Source organism: Parasteatoda tepidariorum, chromosome 10, assembly GCF_043381705.1.
Source record: "Parasteatoda tepidariorum isolate YZ-2023 chromosome 10, CAS_Ptep_4.0, whole genome shotgun sequence".
NCBI lineage: Eukaryota > Metazoa > Arthropoda > Arachnida > Araneae > Theridiidae > Parasteatoda > Parasteatoda tepidariorum.
This window is the reverse complement of record NC_092213.1, coordinates 19,200,311-19,210,344: the sequence shown is the minus strand read 5'-3', so window position 1 is coordinate 19,210,344 and position 10,034 is coordinate 19,200,311. Positions and strand designations below refer to the sequence as shown.

At 29.1% G+C, this 10,034-nt stretch overlaps 1 protein-coding gene and 1 long non-coding RNA gene across 3 annotated transcripts in view; one reads left to right on the top strand and one right to left on the bottom strand.

Moving 5' to 3' along the window:
* Nucleotides 1-483: 483 nt before the first annotated feature.
* Nucleotides 484-5,260, bottom strand: LOC139426692 (uncharacterized). The gene is made up of 2 exons (XR_011637916.1): nucleotides 5,084-5,260; nucleotides 484-766 (listed from the first exon to the last, which is right to left on the bottom strand). It is a non-coding gene; the product is annotated as an uncharacterized lncRNA (long non-coding RNA).
* A 3,227-nt stretch (nucleotides 5,261-8,487) lies between these two features.
* LOC107448963 (cytochrome P450 4V2-like) overlaps nucleotides 8,488-10,034 on the top strand; it is a 45,327-nt gene continuing 43,780 nt past the window's right edge. Inside the window, exon 1 of one of the 2 annotated variants that reach the window (XM_043045896.2) lies at nucleotides 8,488-8,965. The gene's annotated coding sequence lies outside the window, so the exon portion shown is untranslated. The remainder of the gene's footprint in view (nucleotides 8,966-10,034) is intronic. The other variant, XM_071186388.1, reaches the window with a different exon arrangement.

Below are 10,034 nucleotides of genomic sequence, written 5' to 3'. Positions count from 1 at the left end.
ACCAACTTTACATGTTTTTCTTTAAGACCTTTTAACTATTAGTGTTTTAGTCCTATCTGTTTTAGAGATTATCATGTATTTTAATAGCTTTATATTTCATATCTTTTGCGATTATATTGTATTTTAGCGTATTTCATGTTATTTTATACTATTTTATTGCACTTTAGAACTTTCACTATTTCTTTTGTATTTTTTATTGCTATTTTTTTCTATTTTATCGCACTTTAGTGTGCACTGCACTTTAGTTGTATTTTATTGTTGTTGTTTTTAATCCATCGCAATATAAACCCAACTATGTCAAGTCCATGAATCCAAATGCTCTGGTAAAAGTACACACCCAAATTGATTGCAAGAGTATGCCCTCGCTACTCTTGCTCTTGCTACATGCTGAGAAAAATTTCTTCCAAATTTGAAAGTTAAGCTTTTGAAATGGTCACTGATGAATCGTGAATTTTTGTTTGAGTATTTCATTTTAAGGGCATCTGACTTCTTATGAATTCATTTTATTAAACATCAATACAATCTCAAATCAGTTTAATACAACATAATTATATTATTTACTGATGTTTAAAAGTACTGTTAAGCTATAATTATTTTAATCTTTACTGAAATTCATCTTGCTTTTCGTGGTGCAATGGCTCTAGATTTCCAAGGACGATACAAGGAGCAACATTAACTTTATCTCTGGGGTCTTTGGATGCAACTTCAAAATTCCGGAATATATTTGCGAGCATAGTCTTGACTTCAATTATAGCAAATTTTTGGCCTACAAACATTGAAGAAAATTGCTATTACATATCAAATGTATTATTATATAGTAATCTAACTTTATTTCGAGTAAGCTAAATGGAAAATTATTTTCAGCTTTTTCCTATTAACTTGAAAAAATTAAAAAACAAAGTGTTTCTCATGTAATGATTGGAAAGCAAATACATATCTTTCCAGATTTTTATGCACTTATAAAAGCAAAAAATAGTTTCATCTTTAACTTTCCCGAAAAGAAGTTAATGGAAGTTGAAGCTGTTTGCACACATAAATTCAAACTTAAATAGAAAACATAGGCAAAATATTGGAATAGATAGTTCATTTAGAATAGTTTGCGAGAAGAGTTCATTTATATTCACATTTTTCAATAGTCAGTAAAATATTTCCTAGTTTTCAGCATCATATTTCAAGTATTGTTTGAAAATGAAGCAAATCTAAATATAAAAATTTGCTTTTTTTTTCAAGTCATAACAAAATGAAAGTATTATAAACATTTATCAAATTTCAGTAAGCAGAAACTACTAAATTAGATTTCAACCCAGTTTTACTCTTTGGTCAAAAATTTTTATTGTGTCTTTTAATAAAAATTGCTGGTTGTTTTGAAACGTAACTTGCTTGAAGCTTTACATGTATTGTGGAGCAAAAAACAATCACAATACAATACATTGAGAAAATTGATGGATTGATGTTAATTAATGGTACAAGAACAATGTTTTAGCTACATCACGTCTAACCCTAGCTCAAAGAGAACATAACTAAGATTGCAATAGTTGGCATTTAATGAGATGAGACGAAATGGTCTCACTATGCCAAATGAAAACGGCTTTACGTATTCTAAGTAAGCTAATCAAACAGTTTTCTAACATGGAATTTGTGTTTATCTCCTTAAAAGGGTAGTGTTCTTTCAAAGTTTATGCTGTTTTGCTATCGATATCTATGGACTATAAAACAAAATTATTTCAAGTAATTATGATTAAACTAAGTCCAACTCGCAATTTACTCTTGCATGCATATTTTAAGATCACACTTCACACGCTATATTTCACTCTTACATTAAAATTCGAGCACGGATGGATTAGAGGGCGATTCCACGAAAAGTGGTCCTGAGTGACTAAATTTTCAAAATTATCGTAAAATCAAAAATGACACAATTTCGGAATCTAGAAGATGTTCATTTTTTAATAGTTAAGATAGTTTTTTGAATTACAAAAAATATTTATGTGAATTCTAACAAAAGGTGGAACACTATGAATTTTAACAGGAGTTCTCTTCTTTGTTATGTTATATTCCAATGGAGTTCTTAAAATATTAAAGAGCAATAAAATAGTTTTTAGTAATAAATATAACTATTTTACTCTTTTATCATTGTTTAATGTATTTTTTTAATTTGGCCTAAATTTTTTTGCTTGTTTGAAAGTCGATTAATCAAGATAGTCTAATTTCCCAGTAACACACGTAACATAATTTTGCATTTTTTTCTGTAAAAACTTTAGTAAAAAAGAAAATTTAAAAATTTTTTGTTTTATAAATTAAGAAGGCAAGATATGCAACGGAAAAAATTCTCGAATTAAAACTGCCAATAGTTAAAATTTTATAATTAATTTTATTCAAGGTAACACACGTAACGAAAAGTTACGCGCGTTACTGTTATGTGTGTTAGAGGTACTTATACACTTTAATTATTTATTTATTTTCAATAAAAGATTTAAATCATGTTCGGACATTTTTTATAACCGCCGCGCAACTTCAATGCCACAAATACGGAATTGTAAGATTGTGGTTTTTTGTAAAATCAGGTCGGTATAAGCATTAATAAAAAAACAGCATAATAAGACGATAATTTTGAAACTTTTGGAAATTGTTTTCCCAAACTTCTATTTGTTATACGTTTATGTTTAAGTAGAATATTTCGACTGCATTTGCTAGATTATTATAAAATGGATAAGCTTAAAATAGTGTCCTTATCTGGATTTAAAAGAATAAGAAGATGAAGAAAAAAAGAAAAGAGCATAAGATTCTGCACTTCAAAGGAAAGAAAATAAGGAAATAATGAAAGTTAGACTTGAACTTTCAAAACAGATTGATAATGATGTAAAAGGTTCACCACTAAGTATTTCAGATGAACTTAATTATTAATAAATGGATTTTCTTCAAAAGTTAGATTGTTTATACTATGCTTGTATTGAAACAAGAGCTGGTTCTCTGGATTATTACGGGGAAAAACGGGCAATAAAACGAAAGAACTATCTAACAATGTTTCTAAGAGAGGCTTATACTGATTTTTGTCAGTTGCATCCTAAACATTGTTTAATTTTCCATATTTAGTGCTTTATGACTAAAAAATTTATTGCTACTGTAAAACTTAGAATCAAAACAAATATCATGAAATTTTTATTCTTTAACTGGAAGGCTAAAATTAAGTTTATGACAATACATGGTGATGGTAGAAGTATTTATGTATATAAAGTAAAAGAAATTTTGGATCTAATTGTTGGAAGGGTGCTTCTGATACTTACAAAAATTTCTCATTGCTTGTTATAGGTTTCTAACCATCATTTATTGTAGTTTGGTAACGATGAGAAAAAGATGACAATAGCTCACAATAAAAAATATATAATGGCAAATGTGCAAGAAGAATGTTTTGAAATAACTCTTGAAAATTGGACTAACTTTCAATAATACGTAAGAGTTAAAAGAATCCGAGGTGATACTTTCCAAACAAACATATCTAGCATTAAAACCAGGGAAATTCAAGTTGACTTTGCAATGGCATATTCTTTTGAATATCAAAACGAATTTCAATCAGCATTATGCTATCCAGCCACAGTTCCGTTATTCACAGCAGCTGTTGTCTTAGACGATACTCTCCTAAAGAGTTTAAAATAGAGTCCTTTACAATATTTTCCTAAGGCAAAGACAAAGGTGAAACAATGTCTACACTTTTATTTTAAGACTGTTTAAAAACGATTCTACTTCAGAAGATGAGCTAACAGAAACCTTCTATAGTAATAAGTCAAGTTAAGAATTTAAAAATAAATATATGGTTGAATTATTTCATATTTTGTCAATCAAAATATAAAAAAAGAAATTAATTTGGAAATATTTTACGATATCACATGCAGAAGTTCCTTCTATGGGATAGGTGTGTAGTACAAAATCTTGAAAGCGAAGCAAAAAGCAAAGTTATTTATATCATTGTGTTGTTATACAAAAAAATTTATTTGCTATCCAGTGTTGTTTGCAAAGCTAACCAATCAACTCATGCCTAATACAACAGTATTATATATTAGCCAAAAGGAAATAAAGATATTAATTGAAAAGATCAATACATGGCAACGGTAATACAAAGCATAAAATCTATGCATAAGTATCGTTAGATACTTGAATAAGATGCATAGATGCACATTGTGGCACACAAATAGTCAGTAAGTCAATTTCTGTTCCCTCCTGATCAGAAGTGCGCCTATAACTGAAATTAAAACGACATATGCTCTATCTCGGGAACATTATTGACGCAAATGCACATGCTTGTAAACTTAAAATGCAATATTTGCATAAAATAATTGGAAAATATGCATATTTTTGTTTCCAAACAGAAATGATTTTGAAGGAATAGATGTGCCTAAGATTTGCTATGTTTTACTCTCTAAACCAGTATAAAGAAGGGCTACAACCATCTTTCCAGACCATTAACTATTTTATTTGCTAAAATAAATTGTTTTTCTTCTGCTAAATTAAAATAAATAAATGTTTTAGTGCAACATTTATGACTTCTCAGTTGAAATATTCACAGAGGGTAACACACGTAACGTTCAGTTAACACACGTAACGCACCAATTTCACCAAAATAAAGAAGTTTTTACTGTTGCAAGAAATTTTTAAAAATCACTAAACACAGCTTCGATATTGTATCTCTCTATAAAAGAAAATATCTTAATTTTTTGCCTTTATACTTCACAGAATTAAATGAATATATTCAAAGTTTCAAATATCTAGCATTATAAAGGGTAACACACGTAACAAAATTTCAGAAATTTTTTTTTTCAACATCAAATTAATTTGCGCCTTCAATCTTCGTTTTGAAAACTTACAACACATATAGATTTAACAACAAATTAAGAAAAACATAAAAAATATCTAACAAGTTTATTATAATAAGTGTTAAAGTTGAAATATGTCGTGTAAAAGTAACACACGTAACGAAAGAATCGCCCTAGATTAAAACAGGTTTTCTGACCGTTAGGAAAGCTGATTCTATTGTTTGAACGTCTTATACTTATTTTATTAATTATGCATGCGTATATATTCTTAACTCTACCTATACAGTTCCTTGGCCCGGCTGAGAAAGGCACATAGGCATATGAATGTCTTCCTGTTGCATTTTCGGGAAAAAAATCTTTCTGGGTCAAACTTTTCAGGATCAGGAAATGATTCAGGATCTCTATGAAGCGTGAACGGTAAGATAACACAAACGCTCCCTTTTTTTTCTTTCGTAGTCCACTAGAAATTAAAAAAATTCGTTTTTAATTAATAAATACAGCCTAAGATTGCAACTAATGATTGCAGAAAATGTTACATACTTGTTTCAGCAGAGTTTAAAAAATAAATTTAATCAGAATATCGCATTTGATGATGATCTTAAGTTACATTGATGTTAAGATTTTGAGTTTACTGGCACGAACAATGGAAGAGGATAAACTGCAGCGAACAAAACTGTCACTGTGTAATAAAAGAAAAAAAATTCTCTTTTTCAGACTAATAAAATTGCTAAAATCAAATATTTCAAGTTTTATTGAATTTTCTTTGAAAGATCAAATAGACTAAACTGTAATAAAAACTATGACTAAACTGCAATAAAAGCTATGACTAAACTGCAATAAAAAGGAAGCACATGCGTTTTTCAGATAAATAATGATAAAGACCAAACCTCACCTTCGTAAAAAAGGTGCTCGGCGTTACTTTAAAATTGTAGATCCCAAATCTATCTAAAAACCCTTAAAGGAGACGGATAAAATCCCATGTCTCTTCAAGATGGAGTAATAAGTTTGGACGAAGTATGTTTGTAAGTAAAAGATATAACGAAGAGATTGTTAAATTACTGATTTTTTTTTTAAAAATTAAATTTCAAACTCAAAGTAAAGATGAAAAAACTCTTCAGTGTAAAATGTTTTTAGGTAATTTCATGATTGGTCTCTTGCTTTAAGAGTAATTGATTGAGTGCTTGGTTTAAAAGCACGGGACTCAAAAGAACATGCTGGTTCAAATAAAAGGCTTCCATTCTTGAAATATGCATGAATGCCATTAACTCACAACACATAAAAGTAGAAAATGTTTATCTGATTTTCTGCTAAAAAATATGTTACGCATTAACAGTTTTACGATAGAAGTTGAAAAGAAACAAAATTTTGTAAAGTTAACAATCAAAGTTTACATTTCTCAATACAGATTGTCTGGAAACTATTCAGGCAAGTTAAATTTTTTTTTAAATTTATTTATTTTTCGTTAAATTTTTTACTTTGGATTCAGCTAGAGACCAGATTTTAACAAGTATTTTTCAGTTTTATCAGCTCCTTGTTGAATAAGCGATTTACTGTAGTATAATTTTGTAGTTTATATTTTATTTTATTTTATAAACGTCGCTGAACAGCAGACCCAATTTTTGGATTTACGAATCCTAATGTTCAACTCCGTAGCCTTGTAATTTCGAACCCAATCCAGAAGACAAGGGAACTCCTGGATGAAGTATTATGTAGCCTGACGGCGAGGGCAATCTAACCCATGATCCGTCTATCACTGAGGATATTTCACTGCAACACTGTGGTCGGTGCAACCAGGATGCGGATTCGTATCGATCAGCCATTGATGGATTCGAACCCGGTTCACCTCATTGGAAGGTGAACGCTCTATCCCCTGCGTTCGGCTGACCATCTGATTGGAACATCTGCTCTTGCATCCCAGAGTTCAAGGTCAAGAAAACTGAGATGGGCACAGTAGGCCTTGGCCCTCTATAGGCTGTCGCGCCACTGAGTTTAGTTAGTTTTAATTTACTAGTAAACAAGTAACAATAGACATAAAATGTCTTTAGCAAAGACTTCGAAGTTTATAATGAATGTTAAAAAAAGAAAATGAAAACTAAAACACTCAGTAATAAGCTTAATTCTTTACCAATATGCACCACTATTTTCTTCATTCATTTTACATTTTCTAAGCCTGGTTGCAATTTTATGCGATATGAAAATTACAGTGAAAACGCTGCAGACATTACTACAAACGAAAATATAGTCATCGACAATGTCTTAAATGCAAAATTTAAAGTAAAAATAAAAATAATATTTCTAAAAACCACGTTTTTGTAGTGGAGAATAATAATTAAAAAATAAAAATTTGAAATACGAAAAACGTGGGGAGCATGAAATACATAACAGTAACAGTATGTGTGCTTATGAGAATATGTGTATGCATATCTGCAATTGTATCTTAATGTGGATGTGGAATATGTTTGTGTATGTGGGTGTATATGTGGATGTGGTTGCGCATGTGTATGACTAAGAAAATGTGTATATGTATGTGTATATATACTATGTATTTCATGCGATTATGTATTTCATGCGCCCTACGATTTCCGTTTTTCAAATTTTTGTTGTTTAATTATTATTCTCCACTACAAAAACGTGGTTTTTAAAAATATTATTTTTATTTTTATATTTTTTTGTACTCACTTCCAAAATCTTGATTTTTTCACTCACTGTACACAAAACTTTTAAACTGACATGTGACACTAATTTGAAATAATCAAATCGACAACAAAAGGCAATCGCGAAAATATTAATTTTTCTTTAATTTTAATTTTATTTTGGAGTGGAATACGCGTGGAAGTTCATTGACAAGGGTCATGAAACTTTTTGAGTCTATCTAACCATTTATGTTATTAATTTTAATCTATCCTTATTATTTTATGAGTTATTAAACATCAAAATGGATCAGGGACTTTATAAACACCCTGTATTGTAAAGAAGATAGAATATTGAATTTAATTGAACTTCTGTTCGTGATAAGTTTTTTATTATCAGTTTCTTAGCGATTGCGCCATCTACTCTAAAATTAGAAAGCTGTTTTAAAATGCATCTCACATGACCTAAATCAGGGGTGATGAACCTTTATGCACCAACGTGCCATTTTATCAAAAAACTGTTTAATGAGGTCATAGACGTGCCGTCAAATAATTTTGACTTCGTGATTACTGGGAAAATAATAATACTAAATACTATCAACTCAAAACTCTTTATTTACTACGAAAAAAAAAACTTTTTGCAATGTCTCAGTTATACGCGTAATTTAACTTAAAGTAATATTAGTGTGACTTCTGTTGTTTCAGATTTGGACTAATAACTTATATTAGGTTGTAAGATGCTAGTTTAAGCAGGACTGGCAATTTTTGTTTTTTTGCTAGTTATTTATTGTTAGCTTGTTTTTTATAGTTATAAAACAATAACATTGGCATTAATTGTAAATGTTTTTGTTTATAATTGTTTATTTTACTTACTTTTTAAAAAATTTAATTGTTAATATGCTTCATAGTGAACTTTGTGATCGGTGGGGTGCCCAGAATATTGTGTCACGTGCCATAAATGGCGCGCGTGCCATTGGTTCGCCATCCCTGACCTAAATAAAGCTGTGCTTAAAACAAAAGTGTTCAAATTCTCCCTTGATATCCCATTCTTTCAAGTTCTTACGTACTATTTGAACAGACTCAAATGGAAGTCATAAATTTCTATACTTTTTTTATTAATACAAAGTAAAGGAAAGTTATGAGGAAGTTTTTGCTTCATTGATCTGATAGTGGCACAGGAATTAGCAGTTGAGACAATATATTTAAAAATTTTACTGAATACTTAGGTGAGCTTTGTATGAAAATCGTGACTGATGCCTCAAGAAAAGTTTACAGAGCAGAGTAGGAATGATTTTATGCTAAAGACTTCGCATATAGTATATCAGTTTAAAGATGACATCAAAGCAGAAATCTGAGACCTATTAAAGCTGAGAATCATTGAAAAAAGACATGGATAATTAGTCAACATTATTTTTTTCAACTTAAAAAGTTTTTTTTTTCATAAAAAAATTGTTTTGTAATATTTCGATTGCTTTAAACTATTTTATTTTCAAACCTTTAAACTTGTGTTCAATATACAAAAATAAACTGGTAAGTTTTTTTGCATTTTTTTAAATTGAAATCTGCATTTGTTTATAATTTTTTCTTTTTAAAATTTTATTAACTTTATAAAAGATGTTAATAAATAGCGCTTTCAGAAGATGTTAATGTATCTAAATAATATTTGAGCAAAAACTTTTATTCTAATCATTAAGAATTTGAACAATTTGCATTGAGAAAAATGGATTATCTTCAAACTTGTAAAAATATGAATTTTTCTTTTCTGAATTCGAATATTTTAAGTCTTGTCGGTAATCGTATGATACAAATAGATTTAAAGCTTTCTTTTCCTTTTGGTAGTCTCCTGAATATGGAACTTTTTTTGAAAACTTTATAGCTCTTTTGATGACACAGTATTGTGCTTTGTGAACTCATCCATCTGTACTGTGATCAAAATTAAGAATGAAATTCATTCAATATGTCCTAAGGTTCCGTCAGCCATGGGTCGAACATTCATCGTTTCACAGTTCAAGAAAATAACTAACCTTTGCTCTAGCATATATAATATATAGAATGGCCACAAACAAGAGCGGCCTGTAAAACAGTTGTAACACACAATCTAATATATATATAATAATAAATAAATAAATACAAGAAAACACGAAGAAAGTTAAGAAAAACAATAAGTTTCATTTATTGCGCTTCAGCTGCAAGTAAACAGAACCCATTAGATAAGTTCAAAATGAAGAATAAAACAAAGAAAAATTAAAGACATATGAAAAAAGGGGGAAATAATAAGTAAAAACAACATTTTTAAATCATTCTTGAAAAATTTCCGTTCATGTAAGTTGATCTGATTTCGCTAATCGCTTTATAGTCCATTTTTACTGTTTTTTCTTATTATTTTATTTTATTTTCTGTTTTTACATGTTATTTTTTACTTATTTTTACTTTTTGTGTTCTATTTTATTTGTTGTAATTTTTATAAAAATTTTTTTGAGTGCTCCTCACACTATTGTATTAATATATTTTGCTTTGGCTTTATTGATACAATATCAGAAAGCACTCTGTTTTACGGATATAATCGTGTGGGCTGATGAAAAGATTATATCTTTTTTTT